The sequence below is a fragment of the Cygnus atratus genome, chromosome Z (genome assembly GCF_013377495.2).
Source record: "Cygnus atratus isolate AKBS03 ecotype Queensland, Australia chromosome Z, CAtr_DNAZoo_HiC_assembly, whole genome shotgun sequence".
NCBI classification, from domain to species: domain Eukaryota; kingdom Metazoa; phylum Chordata; class Aves; order Anseriformes; family Anatidae; genus Cygnus; species Cygnus atratus.
The window spans coordinates 2,864,195-2,884,205 of record NC_066396.1 but is presented as its reverse complement, the minus strand read 5'-3'; positions in this window follow the sequence as shown (position 1 = coordinate 2,884,205).

Genomic DNA, 20,011 nt, shown 5'->3' with positions numbered 1-20,011 from the left:
ATCATACTTTCCACCCAAACTCAGCTGTTTCTTTCCGCTCTAGCACCTAGATTAGCCCAAATAATTTCCTTCCCCAGCCCCCATAGTGCTGACCCACAAGCCTGCCCTACCCCAGGCACAGCCCACCAAGACCCTCCCCTCCACCACAACCCCAGCGTTAACTCCTCAGGGGCTTTACAGGCACAACACAGCCTTACAGGATGAAGCAGGCAATAGGGGCAGTTCCAGACAGGATTATGGCTGCCGTGATCCAAACACAGCACTGGTCACCTCATCCTCGCAGATGCCCCCACCACTTCAGCCAAGACCACCCCCAGAGACCCCGATGCCGGACACCAGCGCAGCCCAGTGCTCAGCATTTCCCTCTCTCACTCCTGCAGTCCTTGGAGGCAATTAATGATAGCACTGGAAGCGTTCATCCTTTGGCAGTCGGGAGGAAAGCTGCCAAGGAGGGCCTGAAGGCCTGCTAGGTTTGGGCAGTGCTGTGTTTAGATACCACTACAAATGGAGGAGCAGGAAATGAAGGTAGATCAGATAAAGCAATAGCGATGCCACTCGAGAAGAGAGGGTGTAGAAAACTTAAACACATGATTCCCATCCCCGAGACAGCTGTTCAGATAGAGCACATTGGCCAGGCCCCACGGAGCTACGCTGATATCCACCTGCTGAGGGCTGGGTCCAAGTCTCTAGGACCCTTCTGGGTGGCTGTCAGCGGTTTTACTTGCTTTTATTTTTGACTGGGCTGGAAAGTACCTCCACCAGAACGCACCATGCCCTTTCGAGCACATTAAGAATGAGAGCTATCAGAGACAAATGTCAAAATTTTAATAACAGGCTAGTCGAAAGCAGTGCCCTGCTTCCCTCCCCGCCAGCCCGCGGGCCGTGCCCCAGTCCTACAACCCCAAAGGAAAGGAGAACTGGGGTACGGGCTGCCCACAAAGGCACCTGGGAGCCCTGCTGAGCGTCTGAGAGCAGAACAGAATGAGACAGGGCCGTGTGTCATCCCAGCAGCCCCTCTCAGAAGCCCGCCAGCACTAGATAGCAGGATGCTCTTTATCTTGTTACCGGTGACTAAGAACATCCACACTGTGACGGTACCACAAAAGTACAAGTGATGGAAAGTGGCCCTTGCCCAGGCAAGATGGATCTTTTATTACGCTTTGTTTCCCTCTCATGTTAATAAAGAGAAAGCCATGAAGCATGCGATCCTTTTAGGTTCTCTGAATCCACTTAGATTTTAATCGCTGGAGCTGAAGCTTTCCAGGAATTAAATAGCTGCAAGACACGACGTGGGTGAAGCGAAATCAAACACAGAGCCTCCAACTTGAAAGGCAAACTAAAAGGATGACAGCGCTAGTTATACTGAGGGAGAAGTAAGGAGGAAAGGAAATTAAAAGCAATTAAAGGGAATTAATTAAAAGGTATGACGGAACTATGAAAGAGGAAAAACAGCTATGCAGAGCTCCCTAAATATCCCAAACTTTTAATTGTTGCACTTAGAACTGCAAGCCCTAGAGGTTCAAAAGCCCTGAGGCAGTTTCAGGGAAAAAAAAGATTCCCATGACTTAAACAAATGACTTCTTTGCCTCTGCGTCTCCGCGGCAGACAAGTTTTGGAGCCTCTCCTCCGAAGCAGGGCCCTGCTCTCCCCGCTTCTCCGCTGGTAAAAAAAAAAAAGCAGAGAACCACGTGGGCACCTGGCACCAGCAGCTGGGGCTTTTCCTACCGGTGCTGCTCTTCTCCCCAGGGCTTTCTGGATTATTCACACCACCGAGACCCTGCTGTCCCGGTAGCGTGGTCCTCGGGGCGGCAGGGCACCCATCAGCGCTGAAAGGTGCGGGTGCTGCAGGGGGGCTGGATCAGGCCCAGGGACGTCAGCTGAAGAGGGCTGCCTGTTGTGGAAATGCACCGCCTGCATTTTCCACATTCTCAGAAACCTGTCGTTTTCTGCTCGTGATCCCCAGTTACAAGCCTTAATGAGGACCTCGATGAAAATGTTGTCACGAAAAGGGCTGCAAGAGCAGGACACCCTGCTCTGCAGTCAGTGCCCGCTGCAGCCTTTCCCTGTGCCACCTGGGCTGGCTTTAACCTCAACAGGCAAGACCCATGCTGTTCCGGGGGAGCAGCACAGGCATCTCTGTGACTGCAGGTGCACCGTTTTCCCAGGATGCAAACTCCGCAAATGCAAAAATGCACAAAACAGAGGCAGAATTGCATCGCCAGCACTGGGGGTGCTTCAGAAGAGAACTGGGGCCAAGCATGCAGCAACACCCAGAGCCTGAGCTCTGCACATGCAGCGCTGCTGGAGATGCACATGGGGAGACAGGCACGGTGCAGAGTCCCTTTGGGCATCCGCAGGCCAGGCATGGAAAGGAACAGGGCTGGGCAAGGGGCACCTGCACCCCAAACCCAAGCAGCACACACACTCCTGTTTCCTCCACAAATTCACCAAAGGCTTCCTTGGCTTCAATTAAGTGGCAGTAGCAGGCACCTCATGCTGATTTACACAACAATAACCCTGTTTCCAAACACACAGGCTTCAAGTAGCTCACCCCAGTGAAAGAGCCAGGCTGTTCCTATGAAAGTGAGAACTTCATTATCAGTTACCTACCACAATTTAGAATTGTCAAGTCTTTTTTTTTTTTTTTAAAGGCACAGCTAATGTGACATGAAAAACACTCATTTTTGACCCAGGCCTAGGGAGGAATTTTTTTTTTTTTTTTTTTTGCGTTTTGCTTTAAAGACAGAAACTGTTTCATGCTTTGAAGTTAATTATAACTATTTTGCTTTAGACATCACTTGCTCGGGAAGTTATAAGCCTTCCAGATCTCTCTGGTTTATGTGGTACGGAGACAGACCGAGGTTTGAAAGTCACAGCTGTCAGAGGCCCGGCTTCCATTAGGAAGATTAATCTTCCCTGAGATGCATCCATGGGAAGGTCTGAATCACAGGGCTGGATCCTGCTCCCGATGACACAGTGTCGGGAGGACTGCAGGGAGGCAATGCAGGGAGGCAAGGACAACCACAGCCTCCCTGCCAGCACGGGAGCAAGCGGGGAGCTGTCTGCGAGCTGCAGTGCACACAGAGCCCCCCAAACGCTCACCACTCTGCTTTTTGGGGTGCAACAGCCCTCACCCAGCCTGGAGGGAGAAGATCCCCAGAAAACAAGCCCTGTTCTCCCACCTGGATGTTTTTATGGTGCCATCGTCCCACGGGGAGACTCCAGCCTTTAACCTGGGGACTGGCAACTGGTTCTTGCTACCTTTCCCTTCCAAAGCCAGCAGAGTGCAGCTTGCCTCGCTGCAAATTAAAAGGCAGCAGCTGATAAGTGATTAGCATACGCTTCCCGCTGCATGAGGCCGTCATCGACAAAATAACTATAAACCTTTTTTAAAGCACCGACTCTGAAGAATTATTCTGCCTCTGGGCTCCATTGAGTTTGCAGTGCCCTGTATTTGTTTCCCAGCTGAGACAATTGCAAGTTAAGTGTTCACTGTTGTTGCTGCTACAGGGATTGTGCTGCTAAATAATTCAGTACCCAATTACTGTTTAACAAGATCACTCCCCACCATTCCAGTGGCGATCCGGAGTCCAGACCAAGAGACTCCAGCAGAAGGGAGCCTGCAATAAGCCCCGGTTCGATGTGAGGACTGGGGCTGGTGCTCTTCTGTGCAATGCACAATGCAGAGAAAGAGAAGGGAGCACTAACAGTGGTGCCGTGCCCACCAGCGAGGGCTCAGGCTGGTGCCAGTACACGCCGCATGTCATCATCTGCTAAATTAGGGCTGTAATGAGCTGCTGCTCGCCTCTAGGTCACCCACTCGATCACCACCTCCTCAAACTGGTGATGGCAAAGAGTCCTGCTTGGCTCATCACCAGCAATGGCACAGCCAGGGATGGGTCCTCCTCCCGCTGCAGCAGGAGCGATGGGTTGGAAACGCAACCACTCGTGGTTTTAAAGCCCCATCGATACACAGGGTGCACGGTTGGCTGCCTCTTGGCTGCTAAACGGGAGCTGATCCAGAGGCTGAACTCTCCAGTTTCACCCCTGAACCTCACCTCCATGTGGGGCACCACCACCAGGGCCACCCTGACCCCATCTCCACCACTGCGGCACAGCACAGAAACGCTTCATTTTTAAAGACACCCGTCCTGCCTCCCCTGTTACTTGGCTTTTTAGGCTTTGCACAGCTCTAAAAGGGTGTGAGAAAACTTGGAAAGGAAGCCCTGGGTGGTACGGACGACTGGAACAAGGAGCAATCTGTGCCCGGGGCAGGGGCGGCAGAGCCCACGGTGGCACCCTGGATGGCTGCCGGGGAGGAAATGACACACCGTGCTGCCCTGCTTTTGTCCAGGGGCGAGACCAAAACGAGCCAGAAAAACAAAAACGGATTATTCTGGCTTGTACTGCTCGCCCGCCCCCACACAGGCTACAGGAGGCCGCTTCCATGCTCTGCCCCTGCCAGCCACAGGGCACCGCGGGCTGAGCAGCATCTGGTTCGTTTTAGCACCATTTCTGGACCCATGCTCTCATGCTCGCCAGGCTGCTGCCTGCTTTGCTGCTTTTTGGACTAGAAATCATGGCCAGGAAGCCAGCGCCGAGCGGGAACACGCCGCTGTGCCCAGCAGAGCTCGGCAGATCCCCAGCTGTGCTCACCTAAAAATAAATTAATTAACTTGTCACCCTTGTTATTCCAAAGAAGAGCTTGAAGACATGCTGTTCTTGGTCACCCCCTTGGGTAGGGGCTCTCCGGGCTCCCTGTGCAGGCTGCCCCCGCGGTGCCCATGGTGGCACGTCCTCTCCTGCTCTCGGCAACCTCTCCCCCACCCCAACCCCGCTCCCTGGGCTCTCACCGCCACGCCGTGCTCACAGCCTCACCTCCTCCATCCCACAGCTGCTGCCCGACCTCAAGCCAGGTCCTTCACCCGCAGCTGCGGCTCATGCAGCTCCTCCCAACCGCCCCCCGTCCCCCTCCAAGCCCCCGCCGTGTCACACGTTTTTCCATCTGTTTTTCCTGTTGTTTCGGTATCTTGCCCTCCGCTGTCACAGGAGCAAAGCTCTCATTATTCCTCAGCCAGAACCATCCCTGTGTCCGTGCCACCTTTCCCTCCCCTGTAGGGCTCTCTCTACAAAGGCAATCCCACAAGGAGCAAGGCACAAAGGCCCTTTTCCTACAGATTAAGGAAAGGAACCAAAATCTCCATCGCTGTCGGATGGTATATGTTATTAACATCCTGCTGAAGTTTCAGAAACACTTTAAAAAAAAACAACACAACAACAACAACAACAAAAAGAACAACAAGCCTGTCACCACCAATAACCTCAAGCTCACTTGGTAGCAGACTTTAAAGGCAAGCAACCTGCTTAAAGCAGAGCCGAGCCCAAGCAAGCTGCCCTGGTCAGGCTGGATGCCCGCATGAGGACAAGTCTCCCAGAGAGGGCTTCCCTGCTAGCACCCAAACCTTCAGCCTAGTCCTCTCCCAGATAAGGATTTCTAAGCTCTCATGTCAGCATGATAAGAAATAAAGCTAGATCTCCAGTGGACAGAACAGAATTGGTCTGGGTTGCCCCTGATTTTGCAGGGTTGATTTGCAGTCCTGCCACTGGCAGCAAAGCAGAGGGCTGGGAGCAGGCACATGCGTGGGGATGGCTCTGGGGGCTTTTGGGAGCCTCCTCGCACTGCAGCCGTTTTGTAAAACAGAAACAGAGGCAGAAGAGGGTCAGAAACAGTGCAGACATCTCGGGGCAGGGAGCACCAGCCTGCGTAACATCATTTTACTGAGCAAGCTCCAGCTCTGCCTTGCTCAGCCCGGACTAAAGACGATTCCCTTTCCCCCTGCTGAAGAATCCTCCCGAGCACCTCCGGCACCACGGAAGACCCAAACCTGCTGCTGTGCCTCCAGCACACGACAAAGGGAGGCACAGACACCCTGCCCTCACCCCAAGCACCCCGGCCACCCACCCCATCATCCTGCTGGCATCCTGGCCCACAAAAGAAAAGCTGCTTCCTGCTGCCGCGCCGCTTCCTTTATGCTCCCAAGGAGTTATTATTGAGTTATTATTGATAACCTATAGGCGCTGCTGGCCAGCCAGCCCGCTGCGTCTGTGGCAGAGGCTCCCCTGGCTCAGCTGCTCCTCGTGAGGCACCAAGGGGGAGGTTTAGTCCTCGTGGTCAGCCCGGCCACCTGGGTCCCCCGGTGGACCTGAGGCACCAGGGTGCTCGTCAGCTGCACCAGCCACCCACGGCACCTCCATCCCCAGGCATGGCAGTGATCAGCCTGATTCCACCGCCTGAATTCTGGGGTATTTGGAAATCCACGAAACCATCCCCTGGTACAGGCAAAAATACCTATGAACGCTTAGGAGCAAAAGGGAAAGAGAAGTGAAACTGGCCGCAAATATCTTGGGGGTGCACGCTGCGCATTCTGCTGAACCCGCCGTGGTGGCTGCCGAAAACCACAGAGCACAAGGATGTCCCCGTCCCGGCACAGCATGGGGCGCAGCATGAAAGGAGAGAGGGCAGCTCTGCTTTCCGCAATGGCATTGCAATACCCAATGATAAAGTGGTACCCGGCGCTGCAGAAAAACGAGCGGTTTGTGCATTTTTTCCAAGCCACACCTGCACTTTGTCCACCGACTCGTTCCCCTCCAGACTTATTCAGACACTCATTACTGGCAAGGCACTTCCCACCAACCATCAATTTTGCTAAGAAAAAGAGTAGACCCCTAGGCAAGATTAGCTTTCTGTCTCCCAAATAGGCAATTATCTCTTGCCAAACTATGTAAGTCCAACATGCAGGAGTAAGCTTTACACAAACGGTGCCTTTAAAGTACAAATTGTTGCAACGTATGATAGTAACGGGGGGGGGGGGTGATTTGCAGCAATGGCGAACTTGGGCTCCTCCTTACCTTTTGGTTTCCAGGCACATCAAGCTTCAGCCACCCACAAATCACAACCACGGCTGTATTGCATGCAGCACCCCTCCCTATTTTAAGATTATTTTAGAGGAGGTGAAAACGAACTCCTTCCCCTCCAAGCCCCATAGACACACGCTAAATACTACCCAGCAACCTGGATTCCCAAGTGGAAGGTCTACCTGGAACAGATGTAAAACACTTTCAAAGCAAACTGCTGCATATACCTACTATCTGGTGGCATGATGCGCCTAAAAATTGTCTTGTCATTTATTTGGGATTGCCTACAGAAGAAAACCCCGCTGTTAATAACTGTGCAGTAAGACGGGCATGCTAGCCAAATGCATAGCCAAGCATCTTCACTGCACACCATCAATACCCATATATATTAAGTAGGCAGATGCAGACAGAGATTAGGAAACATTTTTCAAGATCATTAGTACAGCCCTACCGCTTGTAAAGGCACAAGCTTCAGGATGCAATGAGCTGAAAGTCAAAACAGAGACTTGAGATTTACATCCAGGATCAGGCTGCGGAGCGTGAAGCAATAACGGGGGATCTGGATAGCACCAGCAGCAAGCTGCATGTAATGCGACTTCTTCAGACAGGCAAAGCAGGCAAGAATGAAGCATGCACAGACCTATGCAGATTCCAGTCCATGACACACTCGGCAGAGATTAAAAAGTCTAAGAGGTTTCCAGAGAACAAAACCCAAGCCCCTTCGGTCATTAGGTTTTGTTTTTGTTTTTGCTTTAAACATGAAAAAGAAAATAAGCAGCACTTCCTGGGAAACAAGAAGCCCTGAGAACAGTTTCAGGGACACCCCTCGTGCGTCTCTGCTCTCCCCCAAAAGCCGTCGAAGGAGCTGAGCTACAGGTGGAGCAGTTCTCCCGGGGAAGGGAAGCACACATTTCTCCAGATCCCGTGGAAAAATGGGTTTGTTTTCATGCCTGAGCACGTCACGCCCTCGACCTCTGCTGCCACCGATCCCCAGCACATCCCCGTCCACAAGCACAGCTGACACGCAGCCGTCCGAGCACTCTGCAGGAATGCTGTGCATAAACGCCTGCGTGGAACGAATGCAAAATTATGCACCTTAATTTGCATGTGTAATTGCTATGAATTAGTATGCAATTGGCCAATTAGATTCACTTTTTGCATGCATGCAGTTTCTAAATTCAGGCCTCGTCATGGGGCGATCTCCCGGTTTGACAAACCACGGAGCTGTCTCCAGGTTCTGCTCCCGACCTCAAGACCGTTCTCCAGCTCCTTTGCAGGTTTCCATCAGAAACACGGGCTGAAAACACTCACAGATCCCAGACAGCTTTTAATAAATTCATGGGATTTTACCCATAAAGGACCTCCAAGATGGCCTAACCCCACCTCCACCAAAGAGCACCACCTTACACCCCCCTGAATCCCACGTGCTAACTGGAGGAAGACAGCCGAGCCTGAATTAAGGGTGATGGAGACCCTGTCCTGCCCCTCTGCAAGCATTTTAGCATTTCGTGCCAAGTTTGGCACACCCAGCACAAAGATGCAATGGAAACACTTTTATTGCCCGATGATAACACGCGTGGGTGGGAAGGACGAGCCGTCCCCATCGGCTCGGAGGGCACACGTTTCTTCCAGCACCGATTTTACCTCTAGACACGGCTGTGCAGAGTCCACAGGGAAGAGATGTCGGAGGAAACGAGCCTCCTAGCAGCCCGATTCCACTCCCAGATTTGAAGCCAGCTCTGTAGGACCGGGCAGGCTTCAAGGACTCGGGGTAACGGAGAGCAGGAGGGGGCTCAACCCTGGGCTGGGCGACCTGGGGACAAGGAGCCCAAAATTCTGGGCAGCGTCTCCCTGCCGTCCATGCCTGTGAGCAATGTAGCCTGCCAGGCAGAGCACAGCCAGGGAGATGCAGATTTCGGGACACCCGTGGCAAGGAGCCGGGACCAGCCGGGGAGGCGGCCAGGAGGCAGCGAGGGCCATTTTCCTCTATCTGCGGACAACCCCGGGGAGGAGGAGGAGGAGGACACGGGGAGGGGATGACGAAGCCCCATTAACAGCACCGGGGTTGCCAAGCAACTGGGAGGCACCGAGAGACAATAGGGACGGGGGCCAAAACGCAGAGCGGGGGCGAGGGGAGGCCGGGCACCGCCAGCCCCCCGCCCGAGCGGGTCCCGAGGGATGCTCGCGCGGAGCCGCCCGCGCAGCCCACGGCATCGTCGCGTGGCCCAGGGGTGAGGGGAGCGTTATCTCCCCAAAAAACCCAGCTCCCACCCTCCCTCCCTGCCCGGCCTCGGCCCCTTTCATCCGGCATCCCCGGGCAGCGCGGCGGGCAGCGACAATGGAAAGTTACAGCAGATTTCCCCTCCACCGCCGCGCCAGCTCTTGCCAAAAAATGCAACAGAGGAAACTAGCTCAAGACTGGAAGGTTGCTTTAATTTCCTCCTATGATTTTTTCTTTTTTTTTTTTTTTTGGGGGGGGGGGCTGGTATTTATTTCTTTTTAACGTCCTCTCGTGCCTCCCAGGAGTGACCCATCCCCGCTGCAAGCCCCGGGCAGCACCAGCACAGCCCCCACGGTCTGGCTCCGTGTGCCGGCAGCAGGCTCAGCAAGGATGGGAGGACCCGTGGCTGTCACAGCAGCATCCTCCCAGAGGCTCTCATCCAAAAAGCGGCTCCTTTTCCTCTGTTTCCCCCAAACCACGCGGTCCTGCACTTTGGCTCAGCCCCAGGACAAACATTTCAAAGATTGTATGTTTTTTTTTCCCAGCAAGCATGTCCTGGGATGTCAGTGAGCAACCATGGGATGGTTGGACCGGATGATCTTGGAGGTCTTTTCCAACCCTAATGATTCCAGAACAACGATCCTATGTCCTGGGGAAGCAGCCCAGGCTCCATATGGACCACGACATGAAGAGCAAGGGGTGACGGGGCTTTGCTCCGGGGCATCCTCCTCCTGCCACGGGCAAAGGCTCAGGTGTGCTCGTCTGGAGAAGCAGGCAGATGGTGCAGGATCCCCCCCACGATGGGATTTTGGTAAGAGCTCAGCCTTCGAACAAGCCCGACTTTCAGAGCCCGGATGGAGAAAAGGGCTCTGGGCTCCGGGCTCCGGGCACAGCCTGCTAAAACACGCTGCAGACTCGTGGCTGAGGTTTGCCTGCCTCTTGCTTTCCGCCAGGACCGCACACTCAAGCTGCCGAGCCAGCACACGGGTGTTGTATATGGACTGCTGGGCGTTTATTCACAGCTCGAGGGCCAGTAAAGCCAGCGGGATTAGAAAAACCCTGCACACACAGCCTGCAGAAGGGCTGCTCCCGAAATCGATGGGCTAGCCAGGCGAGCAACATCACTCACACACACACCCTAAGTGCTGCCAGCCCGATCCATAACAGAAGACAGAGACAGAGAAGAACCTCAGTGAAGGGCGGGAGGTAATAAAAGCTGTGTACAGAGTGCGATTCCTAGCAGAGACCGTGTCAATAGCAAGTTTACCCATCAGAGACTTCCTTCCCTTTTAAAAGCTTAGAGTATTATTTGCCAAAACAGAGTGAGTGTGCTGATAAATACAGAAATACAACACAGATACAGGCATTTAGTGTGATCCGCACAGAGAGGCGTACAACAAGCATACACGTATGTCTGTACACGTACACACAAAGCTGCTCAAGTGAGATGCTCAGGTTGCACCGTCAACGCCACAGAAAGTCAGATTTACATTTTCTTTTTCACATTTTGAAGAGGCACCATAGAATAATTTCCGAACAGACACTAAATTAATGTACAAATTGGTGTTATTTTGCAAATCCCATCGCTCTTATGGGGCGCTTTAAATTTACGACCTGAAGCCGGTGAATTCCCGCATCACGATATTAATTGCGCGCTATCAAAGGGCTCGTTTATAGCCTTATAATTTGAAATGGCGATGAAGAAACACCACCCGCTGGTGCTGCCATGCCGCGGGAGCAGGGCGCAGCGCCCCGACGGTTTTGCCCCAGTAACTCTGCAGAAGTTGCTCGGAGGGAGTGTTCTCACTTGAAAAAGCCCGAGAGAAGGCTGAGGTTTCCAGCGCCAAACTGCAGCCCGAGGAGAAGCCCTGCCACCAGGCTGCGAGCCTCTGAGCGGGGCGATTAGCAAAGGCAAGGCTGACAACTGCTGCACTGCTGGCAGACGGCAATGCAATAACCGCGCCGGCTACAAATCCCCGCTGAGCAACTTAAGTGACTATCATCCGTCATGTTTCCCTTCTCCTCTATTTAATTGACAATCAGGATGCTTAAAAGCGACAATGAATACCCAGAATGTTTTCCCTCGCATCCCGCTCGGTGTCACAGTGATTGACTTCTGCAAGCCGAGAGGGGAACGGGATCCCGAGCTGCACTCGGCAGCCGGCTTGCCCACCTCCGCCGGACCTCATCCTCAGGCCCAACCCTGCTCTGTCTGAGGTCACGGTGTGCCAGCCCACCCCTTTTTTAGTTTTACTTTGTGTTTTTTTTTTTGTTTTGAATGTGTGATCGACGTGAAGCAGCACAAAAATACACCCCAAACGCCCCGCGTGCCTACCGCTCGCTCGGACCAGCCGACCTTCTGCGGGCTGCTAGCACCACGGCACGCCTCGCTTCTCCTTCCCAGCAAGATTTCAAGGCATGCCTTTGTCTTACCAGGCCAATTTTGGGCCATTTTTTTTATTTATTTATTGGCCTGAGCCAACTTGGGGCTTTCTGGAGCATCGTCACCCCGCAACCCAAAGGGGTGCTTGGCTGGCAGAGGTGACAACCTTCAGCCAAGCCATAAAACTGCCGGCTTTGCCCACCGGCAGACGGAAATAAAGTTCCCACACCATGTTCGTAGGGGGTGGATTTTCATAAAGACATCCTGGCCAGTCTCCAGCGGGGTTCATCCTATTCGCTGAACCAAGCTTTCCCCGCAGCTCCAAGCGGGGGCGGTAATCCTGCGTGCCGGGTCCCAAACCCTCGTGTCTTTTTGTTATTAACCAGCTGCCGCTACCTCCAGCCTGAGGAGAGCCACATTTCAGCGCTGCGAGCAGCGTTTTGTGTGCACGCGGAAGTTTATAGAGCATTTGGGCACCATTTCCGACGAATGGCCCTGCATAAGCTTAGGATCTCCAACCCGCTGCTCTTGCAAATATTTTTTTTTCCTTATGTTTTCGTGTTGCGCTTATTCATTCAGGTGCCAGCCAGGACTGAGCTATCAATGTGCTGTCTGACAGCAGCAGCAGACACCACCACCTCCACAGACCACGCAGGAGGAGAGGAGCATCACGGCTTGTGCTTCACGGGTGGGGAACGAAGGCTTGGTGGAACCAGATCTCCCCAAATCCCTGGGAAAACCCCAGCAAAAATGAAGAGAAGAAGAACCCCAGCTCCCAAGCACCCAAGCAAGCATGCCAAAAAGGCGATGATGTCCTGGGTGAAGATGTCCTGGGTGCAGCTCCCTTCCCACCCGGTGACCTGCTTCCCCACAGGACCGACAAGCACACCCAAGAAACCCTCCAGCGCTGCTCCCTACGGAGCAGGGGGCTTCACCTCGCCTCTGGGGGCTTCTGCTGAGCCCAGCTCTTGTGCAGAGCCTCCCTCTGCTCCTGGGGGTGTGCTGCAGGGCAAGCAGTGCCCCCCCCAGCTCCCAACCTGCCTGCTACACCCTCCGAAAAAAAAAAAAAAAAAATGCATTTTCCTTCAGGTCAACCAGCTAAAGTAAATAAGCCTGTGTGTCTCCTTCCAGTTACGGTAACAGGGAACCGGGAGCTAATTACATAGACGAGCTGAAACAGATTCAGAACGGGCAGGGTTGTTTCTTCCAGCTGGACACAATGAGATTAAAAGCACACCGGGACCCGGATCCCTTTTCAGCGGAGCGCAGTGAAACCAGTGGCACTGAACCAGCAGGGCTTAAAATACACGGCGGGGCACACCCTTCCCTCCAAACACACCTGCCACTTTTTTCCCCTCCTCTCTCCCACATCCTCTCTGGAAAGGCCAAACTTCATTCATTACAGAACCGAAATATTTCCTTTTTTATTCTAATATTTCCTGTGCGGAGCCTTCCTTCTTTTATAGCCAACCATCTGGGAGCGGGGAGGGGAGCGGAAGCCCCAGAGCTTTTCAGACACAATTAAAAAAAAAAAAAAAAAAAAAAAAGGCATGGTGTTTGATTAAAACCAAAACGCATAAACAAACAAACCATGTACCCAGAATAATGACTTTAGGGGACAGCCGCCAAAAAAATTGTATAAGCTGCCGGAGTGTCACCCATCCCTCACTCAGGCTCGCGGGAGAAGGGAACGGACAGTGCTGGGGCCGAGCTGTTCCTCGCGCTCCCCGAGGTGCCCTGGGCAAGGCAGGAGGGCGAGGGGCTTCAGAAAATGTGTTTAAAGACTAGGTGCCAGGAGGAGCTTGGTTTTCCTAAGCACCAAGCACCGGGAGCTTCCCACCGAAGGCAGCACGGTCTCTCTCCGCAGCGCCCTGCCTTGCCTGGAGGTGCAGCCACGCATATTTAGCTGCCCGAACATGTACTCGGGCACATCGTTCTGGCAAGCGCAGAGCCTCCAGCCGGGCAAAACGGCTGAGCAGCTCACAGCAGCAAGCCCGTTAAATACCCCGGTAATTCGGTTTTCTTCCCCGCAGCACGGGCGCCGCTCCACCACCACCGCCAGCCGAGCTGCCTAGGGTTTCGGGAGGAAATCCAGGAGCTCCTCACTCGTTGCCACTCCAGGATTAGGTGTTTCAAAAGCCCCTGCAGAGCTTACACGCAGCCATGAGCCTGGGCGAGGGGCAAGGGGCTGCTCCGAGGGGCTGCCCACAGGACCAAAAGCGGGAACACCGAGGTCCCCATGCCCTGCTGCTCCCCACCGGGGCTGCAGCAGAGGCTTGGGGCTGGCCGGGAGAGGAAAAAAAGCACGTGTGTGGGGTCGTCCCACTCCCAGCTCCACGACATCCCCCTCGGCCCATGCCAGCCCGAGCGCCACAGGGCTCCCGGGTGGTCGCCAGAAGCCCCCAAGCACCACGACCCTTCCCTGGGTCGGGTCCCCAAGCACCAGCAGCAGTCCCGCACCGCAGGCGCGGGCACCAAGGCTTTTCACCGCGGGCAAAAGGACCCGGAGCCCGCACTGGCACTTTGATTTCCACTCCGTCTCCTCTTTTTAAGGAAAGGAAGCAGCGATCTCCAGGCTGATCTCTTCTAACCGGCAAAACCAGCTTTGCTTCCAGGCTGTGATGGAAGCGGGGCAGGAAGCGGGGCTCCCCGGGGCGGGCAGGAGCGCCCTTCCTCCTCCTCCTCCTCCTCACACCGCGGGCAGTGCTGAGCCCCCGCTTCCCACTGGGAAGCACTGGGACGCTGCTTCCGAACCCCTGATGCACTCGTGCAGCTCTCACCCCAAAACACCTCTGTATCAACCGACCGGGATCGCAAAGCAGGAGGTAGAAACGTCCAAAACCCGGCACCTCTCCCACTGCCCGGCGCTCACAGACCCCAAAATCCTCATCCCTGGCAGCACCGACACAAGGACCAGGTGCCGGGCGGGTCGGGGATGCTCACCTGCCACCCGGCGCGGGCACACCAGCAGCACGGCCCTGCCCAGGAGCACCCCTCGCACGCTCGCTGCGTTTCCTTCCCGGGCTTAAAAGCGCAGTCGCCTTCCCGGAGCTGGCCCCCGCCGAGACGGGGGACAGCCCCGTCACCCCACTCGCCTGTGGGTTCCTAATTAGGACGGGTTACGCAAGCTGCGTTCAGCTGCCCTGCCCTTACAGCTGCAGCTTTCGGCAGCACGAGCCGAGCTCCCCCGTAATGACAAGCAGGAGGCTCCCAGCTCGGAACGAGAGCCAAGCTGATGCACGGTCCCACTCAGGAGGGGATTTTTTTTTGCCACGTTCAAGCCCACAAACCCCCAGCCTCCCCGAGCACGTCCCTCCGGACGGCACGCAGCACGGTGTCCGAGCAGCGCCCAGGAGAGGTGCCACCGGTCACGGGGGTGCCACAAAGCCACCGCGGGCAGGGGACACACAACGCCCTGAGGTCCCCAAAAATAAGAGGGTGCAAAATCCCCAAGGGAATCAGGTCCGGGAGGAGGGCGATGCCGTGCAGCACCGACACGGGGCTGGCAGAAAGCAGGCTGTGGAGACACGGAGGCCGAGCGGCGAAGCCAAGCGGCTGGCCCAAGGCCACCTGCTCTGCGTGCCTCGCGGTGCCCGCTCTGGCACGGGGCGGCCGCGGGATCCGCATCATGGCAAGCCCCAGAGAGTGAAACGCCAGGAGCCGTGCCTCCCGTCTTCCCGTTAATGGAAGGGTTACATCGGCCCCAAAGCAGCCTGATTTACGGTACGCCCGTACGTGCACACTCGCATCCGCGTAGAGCATTCGGGCTGCTCGCTCCTCCGCTTCGCCCGTGCACTCACGCACACCCCGAAGCCTCTGCACAGCCAGCAAAAGGCAAAAAGCCTCACATTGCTCCTGGAAGGGAGAGCTGCAGCTCCCGGGGATCTGCTCGCTGCCAGGAGCTGGGGCTTTGGGGCTGAGCCGCCCCTCGGCGCCCCAAAGCCCTGGCAGCGTGTGCCCAGGGGCTGTCCCAGCTGGGGCTCGTGACGGGAGCGTGCACCAACAGCCGACGTTTGTCACTCGGGAGTGTCACACCGGGGGGAGACCCGCCTGGGTAACCCACCACCCCACCGCCCGGATCCCGAGGGATTTCCCGCAGGGGATCCCATCTGACACCAAAACACCACGTTAACGCCCCGCACGAGCTCGCAGCCGCTGCTAGACCCAGGGATGGGCAGGACAGGGAATAAAGCATTACAGTCACCACTGAACACTTTTATTTACAGGCGCGGAACAGCACAGACCTATCTGCAGGCTGCGAGCGAGGAGGCACAGGTGAGGGGACCGGCCAGCCCCGCACACACCGCTCCCCCCCGGCAGGTAGCTGGGGCTGCTCACAGACCGTGCCCGCAGCACACGGCCGGGCGCAGGCTCTGCCCTTTGTGCCGCGTTCAAAAAAAATAAAATAAAATAAAATAAAGGAGGAAAAGTTATGTCGCTAATAAAGGGCTCTGCTGTGCCATCAATTTTTGCAGCCGTAACGATCTCGGGAGGGAGCTCAGCGGCGCGATCGGTCGGGCAGCACGGCGAGGAGGTTCAGCGCCCGCACGCCGCTCCCCCAGCCCCAATTTTTGGGGGGGGGCTCGGGGCAGGGGGTCCCCGGGTGCCCTGCGGGATCCCCTCCTGCCAGCGGGGGACAGTGGCAGGATGGGACATGGGGGGACCCCCCCACGGGACACGGTGACACGGGGGGACAAGCAGCATCCGCACCCGTGGCACCTGGGGGGGACACGGGGGGGGTCCCTGTGCACAGCGGGTACAGGCAGGGGGGGAGGTAAAAGATCATCAGGTGGTGCCGGATAAAGAAATGGGATAAATGGGAGGGATAAATGGGATAATGGAAAAGGGATAGGAAAAAGGGATAAATAAGAGGGATAAATAAAAAGGGGTAAATAAAAGGGGTAAATAAAAGGGGGTAAATAAGGGGGGTAAATAAGGGGGGTAAATAAAAGGGATGGATATGGGATGATGGACATTGGATAAATAAAAGGGATCAATACATGGGACAGATATGATGGATACAGGATGATGGACAAATGGGTTAAAAAAAAGGGGGATAAAAAGGAATAAATAAGAGGGATAAATAAATGGGACAGGTATGATGGATATGGGATGACGGCTATAGGATAAATAAAAGGGACAAAGAAAAGGGATGGATATGGGATGATGGATATGGGATAAATGGGATAGATATGGGATGATAGATATGGGACAAATAAATGGGACAGATACGGGATGATAGATACGGGATAAATAAATTGGGATAAGTAAGTTGGGATGGATCCGGGATGGAGGGATAGGGGACGGAGGGATACGGGATGGAGGGATACGGGACGGGGGGGGACGGGGGACGGAGGATACGAGACCGGGGGATACGGGACAAGGGGATATGGGACGGGGGGATACGGGACGGGCTCTGCGGGGGCTGCCGGCGCACTGGGGGCCGCGGGGACTCGGTTCTGCCCGACGCGGGGCGCGGAGCCGTCGGGGGCGCAGCCTTGGGGGGGGGGGGGGGGGGGGGGGGGGGGGGGGGGGGGGGGGGGGGGGGGGGGGGGGGGGGGGGGGGGGGGGGGGGGGGGGGGGGGGGGGGGGGGGGGGGGGGGGGGGGGGGGGGGGGGGGGGGGGGGGGGGGGGGGGGGGGGGGGGGGGGGGGGGGGGGGGGGGGGGGGGGGGGGGGGGGGGGGGGGGGGGTGGGGGGGCTTGGGTAGCGGGTGGCACAGCAGCGGCGGGCGAGGGGGCGAAGTGGGGGGGGACGCCGCACCCCGGTGACACCCCAGGACGGCGAATCCTCCCCCCCCACACACAACACACACCCCACCCTCCCCGCCGGTTAATTAACGACACTAATTAGCGGGGACGGACCGGGGGGTGGGGGCGCGGACCCACCTGCGGAGCGGCGCTCGGGGCCGGCGTCTGGCGGCGGCTCGGGGCGGCGGGCGGAGGCCCGGATGTCGGCGGTGCCGGTGCCGCTCCCGCCCTGCCCCCGCCTCCCCCCGGCGCCGATCGCTCCCCGTCCAAACGTCCCCCCCCCCCCCCCGCTGCCGCCGCCGCCGCCGCCGCCGCCGCCGCCCCGTCGGGGCGCCCCGGGGGCCCCGCCCCTCCCCGCCGCTGCGGACGGACAGGCGGCGCAGCCAATGGGAGAGGAGGGGAGGGGGAGGTGGGAGGGGCCTACGAGCAGGGCCCGCCCCCTGGCGGTGCCTCAGGGGGGTGCCGTGAGGAGAGCGCTGAGGGCCGGCGGCGGCGGGCGGCCCCCGGGGGGAGCGGGGACGCTGCGGGGATCCTCAGGGGTTGTCGGCCAGATTATTTGTCCCGTCACTAGAAGGGGGTCGGGGGTTACGGTCTTCGAGCAAAAATAAAAATTAATTACACCATAGGTCTCGGTTTTGGCTTGGATCGGTCAAATGGCACGCTGAGGGTGCTGCCTGCGCTGTGCTCTGCCTTGTGAGAGGCAAGCTCTCGGTGAGGCCGGAACCAGAATAGCAGCAACAGTTAAACTAAACATCAGCCTTTCAGTCAGCTTCTCCCAGCACCAAGGAGTGACAGAACCATTAGGGTTGGAAAAGCCCTCCAAGACCACCTGGTCCAACCGTTCCCTACCACCACTGTCACCCACTGAACCATGTCCCCAGGCACCACGTCCAACCTTTCCTTGAACACCCCCAGGGACGGTGACTCCTCCACCTCTCTGGGCAACCCGTCCCTGTACCTACCCACTGTTTCTGACAGAAACGTCTCCTAATTTCCAACCTGAACCTCCCCTGGTGCAACTTCAGGCCGTTCCCTCTAGCCCTAGAAGAAATACTCGGGTCCCAACAGCGGGTTTTACTGATGGTTATTTTGTTCGCTGCTGTTTGGGCAATTCTGCTTTTGTTTTGCTGTTGTTGCTTAGCTTTATTTATTCTTTTTAAGCCAGACCCAGCCAAAAGGACAATTAGGTTCCATTTCGCTGGCAGCCAGCCCCGCCGGCACGTCTCCGTGCTGTCCCACCAGGTCCCCGAGTGCCGCTGGCAGGATGCTGATCCCAGAGGAAGGCTGACAGCCCGACCCACATGCCTCTGAGGCTTCACCCCTGGTACCAGCCACCCCGGTGGGCGATGCCCGTCATATGTCCACATTTACAGCGTTTTAACACACCCATTTCCAGGATTCCTGTGGTAGACAGAGCAAACTCACATCAAATCTCTGCTCTGAGACCGAGTCCAACCTCTGCTAACCGCTGATCCAACCTGGGATCTGACTCCGAGTGCCTTACGTGGTCAAAACACTCTGATTTCAGTGGAAATCCTTCCCTACTCGTGCATTGTTTTATTTAAAGGGAAGGTTTAAATTATAAAGGATAGGGAGCAGCTGCTGTGACTTTTCTCTGCTGATGCAGGAATGTACATTCCCAACAGAAAGCGGAGGCAGGATTTGGGGGTATTACCCAGCAAACCGCAGGGACCTTTTGCGCAATAAACTGTGAGCCTTCTGTATCGCCTGGTTTTGGAGAGGAAGGACCAGAAGAAGGATCCTTTTCCATCATCCAGAGGAAGGATGCAGTCCAGCTACAGAAAACCTCCAAAGGGGCCAGAGGGGATTTTCCCTGGGGAGGCTGAAAGCTTGAGGTCTGGCAGACACCAGCACAGCAGGCAAGAGACTGAAAGCCTCCCCAGGGAAAATCCCCTCTGGCCCGTACGGAGAAACCTCAAGCTTTATCCTGTTGTGTAGATACAGGTTTAACACCTGATTATTTCTAAAATAACAACCTCATGTAAAACACTCCTGACAGCAACAACGTGACGCTGCCCCCTGATCTCCCCCGCTCATATCCTGCTTTCAAAAATCCATCGAGGTCATTTTGCCTTCCCAAGCACCCAAGCCCACTGCAGCAAATGGGCCTTGGAGAGAGTGTGTGACACGAGACAGACGTGTGCTAAGGACTCCCGCACGCCTTCATCTGGTAAACACTCACCAGCACTGCAGGCAAGAGGCTAGGAGGGGGCAGCCTGAGACAAGGAGTGTCACAAGGCAGAAGGTGCCGCCCGTATCGGCTTGTCATTGTTTTCTCCTCCTGCCCAGCCACGGGCAAACCTGAGATGGGCCCGTACCAAAGAGGACCTTGGCCTGAGACATGGATGAAATAGAAACACAACTCTTCCTGCTCTGCTTTGCATCAGGTCGTGACTAATTGGATTTAATTGCCCTGACCAACTTCTCCCCTGCCCACACGTCCTCCGCTCCTTGGTCCAGGGGCTCTGTTTCCACCCAGGTCTAGGAACCCACACCTTGCCTTGTAGGAGCACCCATCTGCAGTCCTACCTGTGTCACATCTATGTTGTAGCCTGTCCTGTCTCCTGCTGCTCCCAAGCGGACCCCGGACCTAGTTCTTTCCCTCACCTTGCCTGGGACTCTTGACAGTTCCTTTTTACCAGTACCTGGCCCTGCCAACCATCTTCAGGACCCATGGGAGTGCATCCTGGTCACCTCTGTCTGTAGTCACCCCTGTCTCACCG